The sequence below is a fragment of the Gopherus flavomarginatus genome, chromosome 5 (genome assembly GCF_025201925.1).
Source record: "Gopherus flavomarginatus isolate rGopFla2 chromosome 5, rGopFla2.mat.asm, whole genome shotgun sequence".
In the NCBI taxonomy this organism is placed as follows: Eukaryota; Metazoa; Chordata; order Testudines; family Testudinidae; genus Gopherus; species Gopherus flavomarginatus.
In genome coordinates this window covers 23,296,034-23,316,904 of record NC_066621.1, presented here as the reverse complement: position 1 = coordinate 23,316,904, position 20,871 = coordinate 23,296,034, and the positions used below count along the sequence as shown (strand labels likewise).

The window sequence follows — 20,871 nt, the reverse complement described above, 5'->3', positions numbered from 1 at the left end:
AGCAGTTCTCTTCTGACAGACAGGGGAGGGAATACACTAGAAAGAGCCTGTAGGTTGGTGTGACCTTTGCTGATATGAGTATGGGGATGAGACCAGTATCAGATACCCACGTAGTCCTGCCCAACTGCTGCAGGGTGCGAGCTACAGCAGCTGAGAGTAGGGCAGTAACTAGAAGCTGGCAGGGCATGTCATTAGCATTGGGCCAAACTAATGGTGATTTTCCTTTAGCCCAAGGGCTCCGGCTGCAGCTCTGCTCCCCCAGGATCCCTGGTTCAAGTCCCGGTTAGGGCAGATTGTGGTTTGTCTCCATGCCACAGGCCTGGTTCTCCGTTGCCTTGTGCTGTCGTCATTGACACCAGTGCAGCGGGGGTGTGAAATGCTCCTATTCTGATGTGGTGGCGTCTTACTCAACTTGCGCTGCTGCAGTGTGGCACAGTAGGTGCAAGGCAATGGGGAGTCAGGCTCTAATTATTTATAGGAGCCGCTTTCCCAGGGCTGGCGGGGTAAGCCTGCACTGCTTTGAGTCAGACCCACTGACGCGTCCGTTTCACCTCCCTGCTGTCCCATGTCTCCAGCTGGTGCTGACGCAGCCTGGGCCCCCTTGCGATTTGTGGGGGGCAGTTGTTAATTTATTTTCGTTAGCGCTAAATCACTTCCCTTTTTAGCTAATTGAAAAAGAACCCACTGGGATGGGAGGCCAGGGCTGATTATCTAGGTCAAATCTGAATCCTGCTTAGTTTGGTGACCCAGCTTTCACTCCCGTAGCAAAGCATGACACAGCGTGTGGGGCACACACGCCCCTTTAAACGGCAGGCAGCACAGCTCTTCTCTGCCTGGCTGGCCAGGTGGCAACTGGATTTCACTAGCTCCGGTTACTTTGCTATGGAGCACACCCCTTAGAAAACACACAGTCACTGGGGTCTAAAAATGTCTATTAATGGAATTGTTTGATTTAGCAGAAAACTTGGAATTGAGTTAATTATTTGCTCAGTGTGGGAATTTTGCCGAATGGCCTAGGAGTGTTCTTAATTTGTGCTGACTAATAAAATAATGGGGATTAACTGTTTATAGGATGGATAGACTCATTTTTGAGTTAGAGTGAGAGAAAACTGACTCATAAAGAATTAATTTTATTAATACACTGAAAGCCCCTTGCTTTGCAACTTTTCTGGCAGTGTCCTGATGTGCTGGAGCCCAGGAGAGATAGGAGGCCCCCTAGCAACACTGCAATGAGCTCCATCTGTCCCAGCCCTTTTGTAGCTTGCTGCTGCCCAGCTCTGCCACTGCCATCCCAGAGGACCTGTGGCAAGTCCCTTAACCTCTCTGCTTCAGTTTCCCATATGAAAAAATGAGGCTGGTGTTTCCTTACATCCCAGAGAATGGTGAGACAAAGGCACTGGGATCTCCTGCAGCATGAGGCTAGAGAAGAGCAGCATAGTATCTACCTGGTTCTTCCTCAATCCCAGCACTGCAGCTACAGATTCTTTTGTGACTTCGCTGTCCTGGCGCAGAGCCAGACATGGCACCAGATCCTGCAGCTGGGCAGCTTCTGATAAACAGTCCCCTGCATGACTGCTCCTCGACTTGATGTCACCAGCACAACTATAGAATCAGGATCCAGTCAAAAATTGCTGCTTTAGGGCAGGGGAGGCACAAAAATCCCCACGTCTATTGTTCCTTTCCATGTGCGGAGATAGCACAAGCTGTCTGCCTTTTGCAGCTTCTTTGGGTCCTGGTTTGGGCTGGCCTAGATGAAAACAGTTCCCTGTACCCATCTCCCGACACTTAGCAGAGAATAAAAGATCCCAGTATTAACTTTGGCCTCCAGGAACTGCTACTGTTCTATCTTCTGTTTAATTTCATTATGAAGGGCCCCCAGTTGGTGTACAGACTACAATGTGTAATATACAAGCTATATACGCTGCTCCCACCACTGTAGTGCAGCCACCTCTGGGATGAGAGGTGGCAGCTGTTTAACATCATGCAGCTGGAACCCCTGTCACCCATTCCCCTCACCTCCCAAGCTGGATTCTCGTGTATCTGGCAGTGCTACAGGGATGCAGCTGCCATTTGCAAGGATACACAACAGTCTAGGATAGGAGGTCCTAGACATCATGTCCTGCCGGTTCTGCATGGACATGAAAGTCCAAGGGACACTTCTTGTGAGAGGAGACATTTGCCCCAGCGTGCTTCCTAGGCTAATGTTTGCCTCCTACCCCAGAAGTGCAGTGAACTGGCCACCGATCTGGCTGCTGCTATCTCCCCTAGAAGTGGCCGCACATCACCACTCCTGCATCCATTTCCCAAGAGTGAGCAGTCTGGGATCAGCACCTGGCCTGGGCAGGGATTTCGGATGGGAAGCTCTACAGAAATGCAGAATGCTAGCTCGCTAGGAGTACAGAGCTGAGATAGCTGGCAGGGTTAGAAAGGCAGGATGACAGATGCTGGCTGGCGCACCAGAGCGAGTACTCCTTGTCTTGCAACAATGAGCTGTGTGATTTGTATCCCCTGGGGCATGAGGGGTTTGCACATTTATAGGGACTGCGTGGGTTGCATGAGTTGCTTCCCCAGTGCTCAAAGGAGTGCACCGGAATTTGGCTCCCCCACACAGGGGTGCCCACTGGTGCAGATGGCAACATCTACATTCCAGTCACCGTATTATTTGGTCTTGGCACCACCCGTGCTGCATTAGACACATCCGAGACTGTCGAGAAGGGCTGGGCCCGGCCTTTCCTGATTCAGTCTCAACTCAATTTAGCAACATAACTCCCTTCACTTCAGTGGGGTTGCTCCTGATTTACATGGGGTGAGTGAGGGGGAAATTGGGCCCATTGGGGTTGCTCCTGATTTACACAGGGGTGAGGGAGAGAGGAATCAGGCCCATATTTTCCTCTGGTTTTGTGTCTGTTTCCCTTGGTGAGGATGTACCTGGGATGAGCACTGGTGGGTTATAGTGTAATTGATCATAACAGTGATCAGTGAGAGGACACAGGACAGTGCAGTGGGAAAAAGGATTGTGTCACCTGTGAGACAGAGCTGGGTCCTGTCCACTCTGCAGAGAACAATGAACCTGGATCTGCTTGCTGTGTTGCTACCTGGGAGGTGAAGGATCCAGAATGGATGCAGCAGGGTTTATTGGGTAGGGATGGGCAATGTCATAGAGACTGGTACATGCATCTCAGGCACCCTCCCGTGCTGTGGGAGCACTTCCCATGATGTTTGCAGCCTTGGAGTGATCAGAGGGTCTAGTAAGCCTGTCTCTCTAGCGCTCCCAGGTCACTGCTGGAAGCCCCCCAGCACCTCCTTTCAGGAGGGATGTTGAAAAGCCTGGCAAAGTCTACATGGGCACATGGGGCCAAGGCTGGGCAGATCCTGTTAGATCTGGTGATCTCCGCAATGCCCATCCCTGTGGCATCGCAGCAGCTGGACATCAAGGTTCCATCCTGGGGGCCTGGGAGCTCCTCAAGAGCACTGATATGTATCCACCTTCCAGAGCTACTGTCAGGGTGTGTGTATGCTAATGAAGCATCTCCAGCTGACTGGCCTCCTAGGATGCAGCCATGGGCAGAAAGGGAGAGATCTCTCTGGTTCTCTAATCAAAGTAATTTACTTTCAAAGAGCCATGGCTGAGTTTTGTCCCTAGGTACACAGGCATAGAGAGATCTCATGGCGGTTGTTGGGGTCAGTGGGTGGTGCTGGTAGCCTGGGATACACCTGAAGTCACACCAGATCATCTGGTTTTAAACTCTATGGCTAGAGCTGAGTGAACCATGATTTGCTGAAAAATGCAGTTTCAGGTCAATCAAATTTATTCACAAATTCAGATCAAATTCAGTACATAGTTTTGGCCCAATTTTTTTTTCAAACTCCAAGGATTTCGTCTAGAAATGTATCTAGATTTATTTCAAACAAACCAAAAGGATGAACAAAATACCCCAAAACAAAAAAAGAAATCACTTCATGTTGAATCGTTTCAGGTTGACCCAAGATGAATTTTTTTTGAACACTGAAATCAGTTGCCCACTCAGCTCTTCTCCCGAGTCCTAGTCCTCTGCTCTAACCACTGAGGAATGCAGCCTGCCAGACCACAGGCTTGCTGCATCTAGCATCCATGTGGCACAGTCTTGGTGGCTAGAACATATTCATTTCCACGCCCCATTCTTGTGCTCTCTGGCTGCTGCGCAGTGCAGAGGAGTTCACCCTTGGTGGGCCATTCTCCTTAGCACAGCTCAGATCAGTCCTGGCACTCTGCTCTGGTCCCATTCCTCATGGGACGGTGGGAGGGAGAAGAACAACTGACAAAAGCATGAATTAAGACCAGCAAAACCGATCCACCATGGATCCCCTGAAAGACAGCAGACTCTGCATGCCCATTCCCTGGCACAGCAGGGAGATGTGCCTCATGCAGAACAGGCCCAATTCTGCTGCCGCGGAAGTCAATGTGAGTTTTGCCGTAGATGTCAAAGGGCCCCAATACACTCAGTGGAGATTATGACATCTCCTGCTCAGGCATTCATTCGTTCCTAGTTTTCATGCTTGGGATTCAGAGTGACTGAGACAGAGGCAGCTGCACTCACTGCCATCCCTGTTGTTCTCCATTAATTTCACACACTTTTTCTTAGTCTTAAAATGCCACCTGCAGATCGAGTTTCACTCCATCCCACTCAGAGACGGCTCGATTCTCAGTGTGTTGCCCAGTAAGCATGCGAATAACACAGCCAGCCTGGGAGCCCTCACACCTGGGAGTGTCTCCATTGAAATCAGTGGCTATACTCACCTGAGCAAAGGCAGCAGGATCAAGCAAATAATAATTCATGTTAAAAATCACCGAGTTTTCTAATGAACTCTTGTCAGAAGAGCACACAGTGTGACGTCCTTAATTCTAGGTGTTAAAGAAAAGCTGGCTGGGGTTCAGAGGGGAGGGAAAGGGATGATTTACAAACCCTAGTGTCACGGAGTCACCGGGCGATGCTCTGGAACAGCTCCCCACCAAGCCAGTCAGGACTTTGGGGAGCCTCCTGTCCCTTGGAGCAGACTTGTTCAGGGCAAGAAGCTCACATGGCTTCACCTCCTGGGTCTCTCCTTGGAGCATTCAGCATCCTCTGCCCCTCCGTGCGCTTCCCACAGCGAGCCTGCCCCAGCGGGGTCCTGGGGAAGCCACAGGGTCCTGCACCCCCACTTTGCAGTCAGACGTGACTCTCAGCCAGCCAGTAACACAGAGGTTTATTTGATGACAGGAACAGGGTCTAAAACAGAGCTTGTAGGTACAGAGAACAGGACCCCTCAGCCGGGTCCATTCTGGGGGGCAGTGAGCCAGACCCCCAGGTCTGCACTTCCCTCCTCGACCCCAGCCAGCTCCAGACTAACCACCCCCTCCAGCCCCTCCTCCTCTGCTCCGTTCCTTTCCCTGGCCACGAGGTCACCTGATCTCTTTGTCTCCAACACCTTCAGTTGGCACCTTTGCAGAGGAGGGGCCCAGGCCATCAGTTGCTAGGAGACAGAGTGCCAGGCATTTAGGTGCACTGGCCTTTTGCTCTGCCAGATACTTAAGAGCTGCCTAAGGGACACTGAGGCACCAACACAGTATTCAGAGAAAACATTAAGAACATTCCTAGTTCATCACACCTAGTATTCCTGACAATGTTGATTTAATTTTCTTTAATAGACATTTTCTTCCCCAGCAGCATTAGCAATCCTTGAGCTCTGCTCAGGGAAGTGAAACTGACTTGAAACTGACTAGGCTAAATCCCTGTCCCAGCAAGTGGAGACCAAAGTGGCAAAGCCCTGGCATCCATGGGGAAAATGAAGTGGATTTTTAAAAAATGTAGTTGCCTTTCATTGTCCTGGATGCTGCTAGTGGCACAGGGCCGGGCCTGGCTTAAAATACAGGCGGAGCTCTAAAATGACTGGCAGTCGGGCACCCGAATCCTCTGAAAAGCTCGGCCCTCGTTTAGATTTTGACAATGCCCCGAGGAGCTGTCCTTTCAGCACCACTAGTGACAGACCCTGGGAGCACCACCAGGGCTGGGATCCAGGGGCATTCACATCTTTCTGAGAATGTCATCTCTGATGTAGTAAGTTCTACACGCACACACACCAACACACAGGTTTGCACACACACACACACACGCTTGTGCACACATGGACACATGCACTATATCAAGCCATGATACTGACTGTGGAGGAAAGAGGCAGGTGAGATTGTTGTTGTCACTTCTGTTTTTAAAAACTTGGAGGAACTTAGATACTGTCTGTTAATAGTGGGAGCTACCTCAGCTGTGTCTCCTTCCCACAGCCCACTGTGACATCAGGTAGCAGCTGCACAATCCATTGAAATGTTAAAAACCTCCCCAGCGGGGGTCTCTCTAGGTTACTCCAGGTTTGATCACTATTCGCTTTTTCCAGCTGCAAGCAGCTGTTACCTCTTCATTTCCCGACAGTCCCTCCTGATTGTGTCTATCCCTCATATTTAGTTGGAGGGATTCACGAGCCCAAGGGACAGGTAGGCACATGAAAGTCAGTGGGCATTGTGTGCTAACTCCCATACGTGCCTGTGACCCTCTCCCCCTTGGCCCTCCATATGGATGATGGGTATTTGTTTTTGGATGTCAAATTGCCTTTTCAATATTTGCAAAGCAGAACGCAGACCAGCCTCATGCAGAGAAAATGAAGAACATACATTAAAGCAGAAACACCACTAGCTGGGGGCAACCCCTTGAAATAGAGCCAGAAAGCTAAAGAAAGAATCACCGTGCTCAAGGCTGCTGGGCTATAAGAAGAAATCCCTATGGACAGCGCTTGTTAAGGTCACCTGGGAACTCTCACCAGAGCAATGCCCCTGTACCTGGGGAGAAGGGCTGACAAGTTGGAGATGTGCCAGTCTCCTGGCTCTGTTTGGGGTTAGTTCCTTCCAGTGTCTGTTAGAAATAGGACACTCTCTTAGTAGGATGCTAGCGTGGTCAGACTGTTCCCAACAAGGAGGATTCCCAGTGACCTCAAGGGGGGCAGAGTTAAGCCAATGCCTAGCACTGGAATGGGTTACCTAGGTAGGTGGTGGAATCTCCTTCCTTAGAGGTTTCTGAGGTCAGGTTTGACAAAGCCCTGTCTGGGATGATTTAGTTGGGGATTGGTCCTGCTTTGAGCAGGGGGTGGGACTAGATGACCTCCTGAGGTCCCTTCCAACCCTGAGATTCTATGATTTTATGAGTCTAGTGGTTTGGAAAATCTTTCACTTTAAAAGGGGCATCCCAGTAAAATGAAACCTGGCCTGTGATAGCCCAGGCTAAGCCCTTAGCACCTTCAAGTCAGGGGTGCCAGGCTCATGTGCTACCCCCATCTGCTGATGTTTTCCAGATGGTTTGGCAGTGTTGGGGGCCCAACCGGGGATACCTCACACAGGCCTGTTTTTCAAGGGCTGGTGCCCAGCACTTCCTGGAAACCAGGCCCTATTAAGGGCTTGCAGGTTGGGGCCCCCATCACTAGTCACTTTTGGAAACACTTGCCATCCATAGCGGGGTCATCATCAGCCAAATACGCCACTGGCTACAAGCAGCAGAATTACATTTCCCGAGGCTGACTTGGGGCAGTCATTAGCTGCCTCAGCTTCCTCTGCCTTAATTGGCTTAGACGCCAGGTTGCTATGTGGGCACCAACAGATTGGCTTAGAACTGGGGCTCAGCGTGGAGAGGGACAAACATGGTGGGAAGCAGGTGTGTATATGAGATGAGGAGAGGGGGCTGGGCGTAAAGGCCTTGGTTCTGCACCTCCTCAGCTGTTCTGTATCTGTGCCGTGGTAGTGCCTGTGAGTCCCTGTCATGCACCAGGCTCCATTGTGCTAGGCACTGTAAAGACACTGAACAAAACAGGTGTTCCATGGGGTCCTGGGAGACCTGCCTGCCTGCGTCTCTCGGGTTTCATCTCTTTATCCTCACTCCCCGTCACCGGCGTGTTTTAATCAGAAGCCTGCTGGGAGCATGGAGGCTAGACTCCAGTTTCTCAGAGGCCCCTGTAAAGAGATGGCTAAGAACACTTTTGTGTTAACCCGACACTCCCCGTATCTCCGTCTTGTTGAGTCTCCAACTCTCTTTCCATCTCAGCAGGAAAGATCTCTCTCTCTCTCTCTCTCTCTCTCTCTCTCTCTCTCTCTCTCTCTCTCTCTCTCTCTCTCCCCCCCCCCCCCCGCCCTTGTCTCTGCCTCCCCTGCTCCATCTGCTGTTGTTTATTATTTAGTCCTGTCAACACACAATTTCATTCTGTAGGAAGTGGCACAAAATAAAAGTCATTGTGTTGTAGTTGCAAGTGCAAAATGCTGTAATAATCTTAGTGTGAGCACACCACTGCCCTCTAGTGTGGCAGCCTGAACTGCTCATTCATGGCCCTGCTTTATCCACTAAGTGATACTGCCTCCTGTCATACAGCAACTTTCTCCACATTCCCACCAACCTCGGTCCCTGTCCCAAGAGGTTAGCAGAGCACCCGTCACTAGCGAATCTCATCCATTTCTCAATGCATTTACGATGTGCTCATCACCGTGGTAGCTAGGTGCCAAAGAGACCATTTTAAAAGCTACTTTTATCCAGCAGGCTCAGCCTTCCTAACCCTCTGTTGCTGCTTCCAGCCATTTCTAAGCAAGGATTTTTGTTTTCAGTTGCTTGTTGCCTGGGGAAGGACTCCTGGCCATTCCCTAGTTACAGTCAGTGTGAGAAGGCTGGTGCAGGCTGAGTATACTGCAGTTTGAACACATCCTGATCTACACTGGAAGGGAGTTTCACAGTCAAAAGCTCAGCGGTGAATCCTGGGCTGTCCACTTGGGTGTCCCTGCTAACTGCAGTGGGTATGATGGTTTGCCTGTCCATGACAGCTAGTCCCACTTGAGGAAGGGCTTTTCAAAAGTGACTAGCGATTTGGGGTGCTCAGTTTCTGCAAATGCCCAGCACTTTGCCTCTGGGAATCAGGCTTCTTCAAAGTATCTCAAATTGGGCACCCAAAATCACTCTTGAAAATCTTAGTCTCTAAAGAATGAGGATCTTGCAGTAGATCTGATGAGGCCAGTGGGAAGCATGACACGATGGGAACTTCTCTGTCTGTGTGGGCCACTTGGTGATTCCACAGGGCTCACACAGAGCACCTTGCAGTGGTCTAACCTGGAGGTGATGGAGGCATGAATCCCGGTACAATCTCCTAACCAGATTGAGACAGGCACAGCCCTGAAACGGCATTCTAGCAATCAGAGGGCACATGCCCTCAGTGGCAGGAGAGATCAAAGTTCTGGTCGAGTCCTTGAAATTCTTCCCTCTTCCTAGCAGTCTTGCTTCAGTTCCCTCTGGAATATGCTTGAGCCAGCTGCTCTCCATCCGAGTCCAGGTCTCGCACAGCCCCTGGGGAAGGAGCAGTCCCACTGCTGAGGGGAGAGGACATACTGTCCCTGGTGGGGGCTGCCTGCCCCCACAGCTCCCAAAGCTGGGCCTGCTACTGAGATTTCTCCTGTCTGGCCAGCTCAGGGTGGTGTCTGGCTGGTGGGACCTGCCCTAGAGCACAGGGCCAGACATCCGTCTCCTTTCCTTGTGTTTCATTCTGGCCCCACGTCCCTTGCAGGTCAAGATCCCCATTCCCATTCCCATGCACCTTGCAGTCTTTCCAGTGTCCCCTCACACTGCTCTGGGACAGGCGGCAGCGCTGTTGCTCGTCTTGTAAAGAGGCAGCACTCAGGCCCAGAGACCCTAAGGCCCAGATCATCAAAGGGATTTAGGTGCCTAATTTCCATTGAGGAGCTGGGCTTATGGGACTGGCCCAAGGTCACACAGGGAGTCAGTGGTGGGATGGAACGCAGGTCTCTTGAGTCCTGGGCTAGCACCCTAACCACTGAGCCATGCTGCTGGCCTACTTGGGCTATTGCTGCCAAATGATGTTCCTGGCTTCCTGTCCTGCTCCAGACTCTGTTGTAGGGCTTGATCCTGACCCTTCTTCAGAAGTAACATGATCCAAAACACGGATTCCTCAACTGGCTTCCTCCTCATCCAGCCCTTGGTCCAACTCCCTAGTTCTGACTCCGTCTCTTCATGCATGCCCACTGCTTCCACGTATCCTGCAGCCGCACCTCATCTCCTGACTGTTCGTCTCTGCAGCTGCCACTAACACCGTGATCCCCTTCAGTGAGATCTATTCTTGACCAAGCCCCCATCCAGCTCTCTGCCAGTCTGCTGCCAGCCATGAACATCTCTTGCTTTTTGCTAATAGAAATTCAGAAGGCTGATGCCAAAGCAAGGGGAGGATGGCCTAGTGGTTGGGGCCCTGGCCTTAGACTTGGGAAATCCGGGAACAGTTCCTGGTGTGTAATCTCAGGCAAGCCCCTTAAATAGCCATTTCAGAAGGCTCAGCATCTGTGACGCAGACTGGCTTTTGCAAAGAGATGCATGTATAGAGTGCTGGGCAAATCTGAGCTTGAGCGTCCCAGTGGGAGCTGCTGAGTGCCACCGGCCTTTGGAAATCTGGGCCTCAGCTTCCCACCTGTCCAAGGGTTAGTGCAAGTTAAATCCATTCACATGCAAGGGTGACAGGGGCAGGATCAGGACCCAGACTGAAAGAAAACAGGGTTCTGAAGATTGCCATTTTTCTTGGCCCCATTGCTATGGGTACCCCCCAGGGATAGCTCAGTGGTTTGAGCATTGGCCTGCTAAACCCAGGGTTGTGAGTTCAATCCTTGAGGGGGCCATTTGGGGATTGGTCCTGCTTTAAGCAGGGGGTTGGGCTAGATGACCTCCTGAGGTTCCTTTCAACCCTAATCATCTATGGGTCCCCAGCCCCCACGGTTGTATGTGTTCTCCCAATCTCAGACTCAGCAGATTGCTCGCGCATCTCTCACACTCCTCCTCAATGTTCCCAACTTCTCACTGACCCATGGCGCAAGAGTCCAGAAGTAGCTGCCAGTCTCTGAGCTCCTCCGGTTCATTGTGCAGTAATGCAGAGCTCCCATGCACGGGTCTCTGCAGAGCCCAGCAGAGGTCTGTGCTAATGCTGGAAATGGGGGACTGGAGCTGGGTTGGGCTTCAGCTGGGTGAGATTCTGGGTGGGTGAGATTCTGTGGCCTGCATTGTGCAGGAGGTCAGACTAGATGATCATAATGGTCCCTTCTGACCTTAAAGTCTATGGGTTTGGGATTTGGCTTTAAAGCTGACTCAGGGGTAGGATTTGGGTCTGACAGAGCTGGAGTCTTATGTGCTGGCCTGGCCAACTCCACCGTATTTCAAAGCCCCATTGGGTCTGACCCAGACCCAAAGACCCCGCTGTGGGTTTGGATCCAGGGATTTGAATCTGAGTTGCCCCCTGATTCAGCAAGGTTCAGAGTGGAGGTGTCTAGCAACCCCAAATGGTTCAGAATTGGGTCTCTGTCTAGCTAGGCGTCCAAATGCCCATGCAGCCCTCAGCTGACCTGCCCCAGCCTCGTACATTGGCACAGCAGCTCTGGATCTCCCCGCAACAGGATCTTCCATGAGATTCTTGCTTCTGTTTGGACTACAGATGCCGAGGGGATCGTAGCATCCTGGGGCTGCTGGGCCAGATCCCAACCTGAGTCCAAAACACAGAGGCAACTCTGTAAATGAAAGTTAATGGGAGGAAAGAGAGGTTACCTGAACATCCCAGAGCCCTCAGGTCAGAGCAAGGCAAGGTTTATTTGAACTGGTTCCCTCTTGCCTCTAATTAAGACAACTCTGAAGGGTTTGTAGCTCCCAGCTCCCAGTGAAATCATTGCTGCTAATGCATGAGAACACTTAGATCTTGTCTGATAAATAAGACCTTTCTTTCCGTGACTCAGTGTGTTACCCGGAGTCCCTCCAAAAGCCCTGCCAGTCATATGATTTAGCCCCCAAGGGCCTTTGAAAACTAGATTTCATGTTAATTTAGCTGAATGTAGCCTGATGAAATGAAAAGCCCATGGACATCGCAGGACGTGCAGGCTGTGATTTGCATTCCCTTAGCCTGCTGTGCTTTTTAAAGATTAAATACACTGCCAGTCTGATTCCTCTGCTGGATTACAGATGTCCTTTCAGCCGTTTTTTTTGCAATCTCTGAGCTGTAGGCCCTGATGCACCCTGAAAGCCTGACCTATATTTCAGTTCTCACAAAGGCTGGGGAGATTCCAAATGAGCCCCCCTTTTTGCAGCAGGTGACTCTAGGCTGGCTTTAGCTGGCAAACTGGGATCGTAGAAGTAGAGGAGGTTGGAGAACATCACAGCAGAGATTCCTCCAATCTCCCCTCCATCTTCCTGCTTTCCTCCTCTCTGTCTTTACAGTCTTCTAATCTCCCTTGGGAAGGGGCCATGGTTGTAAACGGCCCCAATCACAGCGTCCTGGCAACGTCGCTCATTGCAGTTTCCAAGCTGTTCACTTTAGCCGGTTCAGGAACGGACCCAGCTCTCCAGGTGACCCTGTGCACGGCACAGACAGCGGCGGATACAGGGAGCATCCCCAGTTCCCAACTCACATGACCCACATGCACAAGAGCAGGGATGCTTTGGCAGCAGAGGAGAAATCCAAACTTTCCTGGTGCTGAAGGGCTCCAACAGGCCAAGTCCACCAAGAACTTTACAATAACATTTCCAGCTAGCTTCACCCACCTGCAGCACTCAATGGCTCTCTGGCTGCTTCCTCCAGCTGACTCTGAGTTTGCTAAGGCAGTGGTTCTCAAACTGTAGGTCACGAGCCTGTTTTAATGGGGTCATCAGGGCTGGTGTTAGACTTGCTAGGGCCCAGGGCCGAAACCCAAAGGTTTCAGCCCGGAGTGGCGGGGCTCAGGCTTCAGCTGCGCCCCCACCCCCTGCAGGGCTCAGGTGGGCTCAGGCTTCGGTCCCCCTTCCTGGAGTCCTGTAGTAATTTCTGTTGTCAGAAGGGGGTCAATAGTGGGCAGCAGGGAGCCGCTTCGCTCCAGAATGTGCTGACTCAGCAGGACCAGTTAGCCCATGCGAGGAGCACAAGTGTCAAGAAAAAGAAGGTGCAACTAATGCTGTGCAGCACGGGGCTAATGCTGGCCCAGGGCGCAGAGCAGAGCAGGGAGCATGTTGTGAGGGGTGTACACATGGCACATGTGCACACACCAAGGGCGTGGCACAAAGAAAAAGAGGCGTGGCTAGAGCTGAATGTCCCTCCCCTCCCTCGTAGGCTTGCTTGAAATCCACACAAGGGTTTCTCTAGGCAGCTTTGGTTTACATCTGTTGGCCGGTGTGCCAGCGTGGGGACACCAAGCACTGCTCTCCCTGGGGCGGGGGCAAGGGCACTTGGAGTGAGGATTGCCAAGCCGTGACAGAGCCCTGCAGGGGCAAGGCATGGTCACTGGCGGGAGGCAAAGAGAAGGATGCTGAACGGAGGCTCTGCAGCAGACAGCTGGCCCCTCCAGGAGGGAGCTCTGCATGGGGCCGGAGGCTCACAGAGCACCTTGCTGTGCGCACAGGCTGTGCTCTGATCACATTGCACCATACAGCCTGGTGTGGGGAGCAGCCTGCGGGATGCCCTGTGCAGAGCTTTTAGGACTGCAGGTGTGTGGGAATAATAGCCTGACCCACACGTTGATTGGGCTGGCTCACCACCTGTCTCAATGCCCCCCACCCCCCCTACACAAGCTTTGCAGCTGGGAAGTCCCTGATGCTCAGTCATCCCGCTGGGCTAACTGGTGCCAGTATCGGCCATGGCCCTGCTAAGGTGGCTGTCCTGCCCTGGGCTGTTCTCTGCTGGTTGCACCTCCACCTAGGCTCCCCAGTTCCGGAGGGCTGAAGCCATCCCAGAGGCCTTGGTTGGGGGCATGTTTGAGGGCATGTGGGGCTTTGACACCAACCCGAGCACAAGGCATGAGATTTGCCCAAGGCACGGGCACCATTTCAGTCAGCAAAGGCAGCTTTGAATGGGGCCGAAGTGAGTGTCTAAGCTTGATGCTACTCTCTCCACCAGGGGAATGACCCCCAGAGAGGGGACTGGGCCCTAAGTATTAGGGGGAAACATCCTTCAAACCTAGGGACTGGAAACTGGTTCCAGGAAAATCAGAACCAACCCAGACCTGCTCCCAGGACTCAGGCCTAAGTGGAACCTTGATAGAGGTTTGGAAAAGTTGCTATCACTTTTTTAAACTCAATTTTTGCAGCTCCTCCAGCCATTCTGTCCCATTTGGGACCAGCAGCCAGAGAGCCCACACACTGCAAGGGCCTGCACTCCCAGCCTCCAGCTCTGGAATCTACAGGGAAACCACAGCCTGAATTTTGGAGCCAAGAGTTCTGACCAGACAGACCCATGTGGCTGGATGCTCACAGTCTGGCAGAGGCTCTGACCCTCTGGGGAAGCTCCCAAACTACAAGTCTTTTGTTCTTTTTCAACGCTCCTTATTACTCATGAAGCTCTTCCCCAGCATTGACCAGCTAGTCTCCTTGTGCAGTGCTTCAGCTTTGTCTTTCAGTGATGGTTTCCTCACTGGCTGGGACCAAGAAAGGGTAAGAGACCTACTACTCCTACCACCTAAGGGAAATCTCCACTATCACAAGATGATGAAGGCCTGTGTTTTCTGTGCAGGAGGAGGTTTATAACCCCAGCTTTGCACATGCCTGTGATTTACCCACTGAGAGTATCTGTAGCACATGGATTTGTTATAGGAAGTATCATTGCATGGGGGGAAACTGAGGCATGAGGCAGTCAGGTGACCTGGCTGTGGCCGTGCAGGAAGTCAGTGTGGGATCAGAACTCGGGAGCCCCTGCTCGCACCTCTAGACCCATTCTCCCTCCACAGAGACTTTCTGGGTCTGCCCTCATGAAGCAAGCGCAGCTGGGGAAGTGAACTAGCAAGAGCAGCATTTTTCGACTGCCAGGGACTTGGCGCGTTCCCTCTGGCTTCCTCCAGAGTAACTAGCTCTCCCCGCCCCCCCAGATGGAGCCAGCACTGACAGCCAAGACGGCAGCTGGGAGAATGGGTGGAGGGAAGGAAATTAAACCAGGGGAAATAGTCATAAGGGGCGAAATTAAAAAACAAACCCCAAAGAAGCCCAATTTGTAGTGAGCCGTTGAAGAAACTGACGCTCATCCGAGGGGCTGGCAAAGCTGCTTCAGACAGGTTAGCATGTGAATTAGCTTAGCGGTGCTGAGACCCTCCGACTCCCTGCCCGCCTTGCAGAGCAGGAGCCAGTGTGCTGGGGAGGGATGTTTCGGTCAGCGAACATCTGGTGAGAAATGGGATTTGCATTCCCAGATTTTGCATTCCTCTGCATACGGCCTATGAGGAGCATATGAGAGGAGGCTGCTTAGCCCAGGGCTCTGGTGAGTCAAATCCCGCCTTTCTCATTCTCCTATGTAATGTGCCTCCTGAATGCAGGCGGGTGGCACTTAGCCCTGGGCTGCAGCTCAGGATGTTTGGCTGCAAGGAGCTGGGGTGCAGGGAGCTGCCGTGCAGGCAGGGAGCTCTCTCCCAAGAGGCTGCAGTGCAGTGGAAAGTGGCTGCAATGCAGGCGGTCCTGTGCGAGTGGAAGCAATGGGCTGTTGCAATGGGCTGCAGTTCTGTGACAAGAAAGCTTGAGAAGCGGACAGTGGGATTAAGAAGAAAGTGACCTCCCATAGTGGTTTATTCTTCCTTTCTCTTGTTTCATCTCCTTTACCGCATTCGTGCATGTAGTGTCCGAGCGGCCCATGAACAGTCACGGGTGGCGCCAGGAGGCTGGGGAGTGTTTTCCCCATTTCACAGATGGGGAAACTGAGGCATGGACTTGCCCACAGAACCAGAAACAGATCCTGGGTTCTAGTGCAATGCCTTCTCCACAGGCCCATTCTTCTGCCCCCTTTCTTGGCAGAACGCTGCTCGTTCCATCGGCTGGGGATCAATGCGCAGGCCAGGCCTAGGCCCCCCTGCATGGTCGTATTTCCTTTTGTTTGCCTAGCCCAGCCCCTGGCCAAGCTGTACAAACTTGCCGTGAGCTAGGAAAGCAAAGGGAGGGTCTGGGCCACTCCTGCTCAGCCTCTCATAGCTACCACTTCTGTGTAGGCCCAGGGGAAAGCTGAAGCAAAGGGAGGGGCTGGGTGCGGCTCATTTGCATGCCAATACCCAGCAGGCTTTTCGAGCACTCCTTGTGTCCATAATGGTTCATGAGCTGTGAGCCATGCTTGCATAGACGGGTTCACAGCCCTCTAGCGTGCTGTGGAGGGAGCAGCGTTGGGCAGGTTTCCTGCTTGGAGTTGGACAGTGACACTCCAGTTAGTGTGGGACACAGAGACTTCTAACCCAGCGATGATGGTGTGGGTGTGAGATTGGACAATGGGCCGGTTTTGGGGGGGGGGAATCTCCCTGCGAATGGGGGTGAGGGAGGTATTGGGACTAGGCATGGAGAGGTGGGGGGGGTTCATACTTGCTGCCCAGGCCCGTTGAGAGAAATTTGGAGTCCTAGCACATCCTGTTTGCTAGGGCATCTCCCCTTGCTCCTGCACTTCATTTACACAGATGTTACAGTGGTTTCTGGGGCAGCTCTCAGCCCAGGGCCCTGATACAATTGTTCCCCTTCCCCCCCCTTGTCAGCACTGCCTGGGCCCATTCCAGTCACTCTGGGTTCCACTCACGGCTCCCTGGTGTGATCCTGGGCACCACAGCCCCTCCAGGTCCCTCTGTCACCTCTGCCCTCACCCCAGGCATATGCGAGTTTACATGGGGGAAGATCCTGCCCCCACCCGTGCTGTCACCCCGGGTACAATAATGCTTCCTTTAGCATGCGCTCAAGGAGTTAACTAGGTCATTCATCCACAGCATTATCAGAATGTCTGGACATGCTCAGCAAAGCTTCTAGTAACTCTGCCCCCTGTTTCCCCTCCCCAGCCTTAACCTTAACTCTGCTCCTTGTTTCCCCTCCTCCGCACCATTCCTAACTGCAGTCGCATGGCCTTTCACATGGCATCCACCGCTCACACCTAGGTTAGGAGCAGGAGGGTTGTACCAGGAAGGTCAAGTAGGAGTAGAGGGAACCTGTATGTCCCATGTAGCTATTCTAGTGTCGCCCAGTGGTGGAGGGGCCTGTGTGCAGGTGGATGCTAAGGTAGTACTGCGGGCTACTGGATAGGAATCAAGAGAGGTGGCACCTTCTCCTCGCCCTCATTGGCTCTGATGCTTGCTGTGGCAGAGACGCCGTGCTCCAGTGGGTAGAGCATCTGGGTGCGGGAAAGGCACAAGGCTGGTGCAGTGTGCTGTGGGATCAAGATGCTGGCCTGGCATGGCTCCTGTTATACAGGGCTATAGTCATGGAGCACTAGATTTAGGGCCACAAGCTTGTGGCACTGGTCTCCTGTGGGGTCACTAGGTGCTACTGGAATATAAATAACGCTAAGGTGCAAGGCAGTGGAGAACCATGCTGCCCTAACATTGCTAATTCGGCTTGGCATTTTGCAAGCGGCATCCTCAGCTGCAACTTCAAGAGCATCAAAGCAGGAGAGACCACGTGCTTTGCATTGGAGCGGGTCAGAGGCTGGCTGGGAATGCGAGAACGTGGTGCCCGTGCCCCTGAGCCACTTGTATCCATCTCACCACCTGCCCATTGTCCCCCGGCAGAGACAGGGGAAATGGGCAGCCAAGGTTTCAGGGACGGGAAGCGTTACTGCAGGCCAGCTGTGGCTGGCAGGCTTCCCAGCTGTGCTCCGCAAGGCCTGTAATCTGAGCGCATTCCTGGGACCAGCAGAGGGCTTCCCTGCACATCTGTCCTGGGCGGTGCTTGGACAGGACAAGAAAGAGGCTCCTAAGCAGGGGAAAGTTTCCCCACCAGCCTGTGCGGGGGAGCGCGTTATCCCAGCCCCTGGAGACCCTGCCTAATGATGCTCAGGCTAGGAAACTACAGGGATGCGACAAGACAGACACCCGGGCCAGGCTCAGGGAGAGCGAACAGCTCCAGCTGGCTGCCCCTTCTCCAGCACAGCAGAGAGCTAGAAGGCTGGAACAGGCAGTGTCAGCACGTAGCAGGTCCCCCCAGGGATCTCACGACGAGAAACGGATTGCGTGCAGCAGGAATCGTAATATATACTGCAGCTAACAGCATCTCCTGGGGGTCACTAGGACAGGGGAGGCTCCCAGGGCTAGCGCACAGGAGAAAGCCCAGATGTAGGACAGAGTCGTCAAATGCTTGTTAACACAGCAAAAATGCAAGGTCATCCATCGAGAAGGAAGAAATGCAGGCCAGACCCACAGGCTGGGGACTGTGTCCTGGAAAGCAGGGACTCAGACCATCTTTAGTGGGGCCAGAGCAGATATGCGTGCCCGGCGTGATGCTGCGGCCAAAAGCACAAATGCAATATCTGAGCGTTTCGACAGGAGCGGCGAGCAGGAGCAGGAAGGTGACTTTACCTCCATATGCGGCACTGGGGAGACTGACTCTGAAACGCTGCATCCAGTTGTGGGGCCCACAGTGTTTGAAAGGACATTGACAAATGGGAGCAGGCACAGAAGAGAGCCACCAAAATGATGCAAGGGCTGGAGAAAATGCCGGACAGCGCCAGACTTGCTGTGCTCGGTCTGTTTAGCTGATCAAAAAGAAGAGTGAGCAGTGCTGTGTGTACGTACCTTCCTGGGGAGAACACAACAGGTATTACAGGGCTTTGTAATCTAGCAGAGAAAGGCAGGAGAGTCAGTGACTGGAAGCTGAAGCCAGACAAAGAGCCAATGTTTAACTGTGAATCATTGGAACAAACTCCCCCGGGACGCAGTGGAGGCTCCATCTCTCAATGTCTTTAGATCCGGCAAGGACACCTTTCTGTTGAGCTCAGCACAGGGGCAACTGGGGGAAACTTCCTGGCAGGAGGTCAGACAAGGCGAGCTAATGGTCCCTTCTGGCCTTCAACGCTGTGAATCTCTGGCTGCAGGGGTTGGTGACAGGCCTGTTGCCTACAGGGAAGCAGCTCCAAAGCAGCCCACATCAGGGACGGAAAGTTGTTCCCCTCTTTAGATGTGGTTAACACACTCCCGGACACAGCCCCTGTGAAATGAGCTGTCAGGTTTCAGACCACATCACAGTTGCTGCTAATTGGCCCCCTCTCGGCTCTAGCCGTTGGCCCTCCAGCATAGTTTGCAGGAAGCTCGCACTAGTCTTCCTTGTGCTGCACTTGTTCCAGAGATGTACAGAGACTATCGGGCTCATCTCCTGGCCCCCTTACGTTCACACACGCACAAGCTCTCCCAGGCCAAGAGGTGTCAACCCCCTTCCTTGTGCACGCCATGGGCTGGTATAATCGCACAAGGAGCACCAAGCCCATCCTGGTTCCGCACTGAAGGGGGAAATTCACCCAGATGCACCTCCGGGCTTGACGAGAACAAGTGGGAAATCGAAGTGCAGCCAGGCTGAATAGCAGGAACAATAAGATCCGCAAGGCTCCAAAAGACAATGAGAGAAGAGGCTGCCACAGGCACCCTCCCCACGGCACGCCGTGGGCTAGCAAAGCTGCCTGCCCCTCTGCTCGGAAATGCTCCTTTGCGAACTGGATCCTGTTCATTGATGCAACTCGATGCCGTGTGAATGTGGGGATCTCCAAGCAGGATCTGCAGTCTCCTAGCACCCCCTGCTGCCCTGAGAATCCCTTTTTGCCACCTGCACATCCTGAATTACTTTTGTCTCGAGCATGTAAGCTGATCTCAGGAGCAAGGTAACGTAAACCGCCAGCGTGTGGTGGGGCCAGTTCCAAGATGATGTATGGGGTGAGTTGGACTCCGCCATCCTCATTCTGCTCTCAGTTCTGCCCCCTCAACACTGAGAGCCCAACGCAGCCTTTCATACTGACTAACCCTCCCTAGGACTCCGCTGAGCCAATGCACCCCCACTCACCAATGGGGGAGGCTGGTAGCTGGCATGCCACGAAGGCAGAGCATGCTGCTGTTACCCCTCTTCACCCAGGCAGTTGGCCAAAGTTTGTGGGTCCGGCAGGTTGTTTTTGCTAGGAGAAGAACATGATGGTGGAGTCAGGTATTATGGTTGACAACCCTCCAGGATTGGCCTGGAGTTTCCTGGAACTGGCATTGATCACTCGCTGACTATTGAAAGCAACAAGCAACCCAGGAGATTTTAATGCGATATTTTAAGACAATGACATTACGTCATGTTGGGAGGCAGGGAGGCGGGGGGAAATCTCCTGGAATAACTTCAGTCAGAGTTGGCAACCCTATTGGGTATCCTTGGCACCATATTGTTTATTTACAAGAACGTAAATAAAGTCCTATTTCCCTGAACACAGCAGGGCTCAAGCTATAGGAGTTAGTTTCTGTGCTCACATCTCCAACTCCACTTTCAGCCAATACTCGGCCTAAAAGCTCTCTCCCTAGGCTTTTCTCAGGGTCATGCTTGTTTAGGTTGTGTCTTAAAGTTCCTTGCTGCCTTCTCCTCCCTTCTCTGGTGTTTCTCCCCTTCTCTGTCCCACATACCCCCACCTCCAGCCAAAACCCTCCACCCCCATCATGCCACTTACTGAGCTGACTCAGATGTGCCTTACCTTTGTTTTGGGTGCTGACCTGCCTGCGTTTTGGGTTGAAGCTCCCTTTCGTATCTGAATTTTATCCCACAGCCTACACTCTACACTCACCTGTTTCACCCAGCCCCAAGTGCTATCACACACTTCACAAAAGGGGAGAGGGACCTGCATTCACTTACCCCCTTCTGTTAGCTGCTTCCTCTGCTACGCTCCCCTCCTCCATTTATCACATACACTCTTGTAGGCCCTGGCTCTGTCTGCTGTAATGGAAGAGGCACATGGCTGGCTCAAGACACAGTGGGTATCCCCACGCCACCTGGTTCATACTCCTTTAGCATCCATAGCGCTAACCTTGCATTGCCCCGGGCACTGCTGGCCTCATTCTCTGTGCATGGTCACAGGGCCCTCTGTCTTTTGCTG

The 20,871-nt window shown here is 52.7% G+C and overlaps 1 protein-coding gene across 8 annotated transcripts in view; it reads left to right on the top strand.

Annotated features, from left to right (window-relative positions):
* Positions 1–20,871, top strand: part of NAV1 (neuron navigator 1) — a 285,045-nt gene that overhangs the window by 56,909 nt on the left and 207,265 nt on the right. Inside the window, exon 1 of one of the 8 annotated variants that reach the window (XM_050956062.1) lies at positions 14,395–14,471. The exons of the other annotated variants lie outside the window; for them this stretch is intronic. The gene's annotated coding sequence lies outside the window, so the exon portion shown is untranslated. Of the gene's footprint in view, positions 1–14,394; positions 14,472–20,871 lie in introns of those variants that run through there. 8 annotated transcript variants of the gene reach the window in all.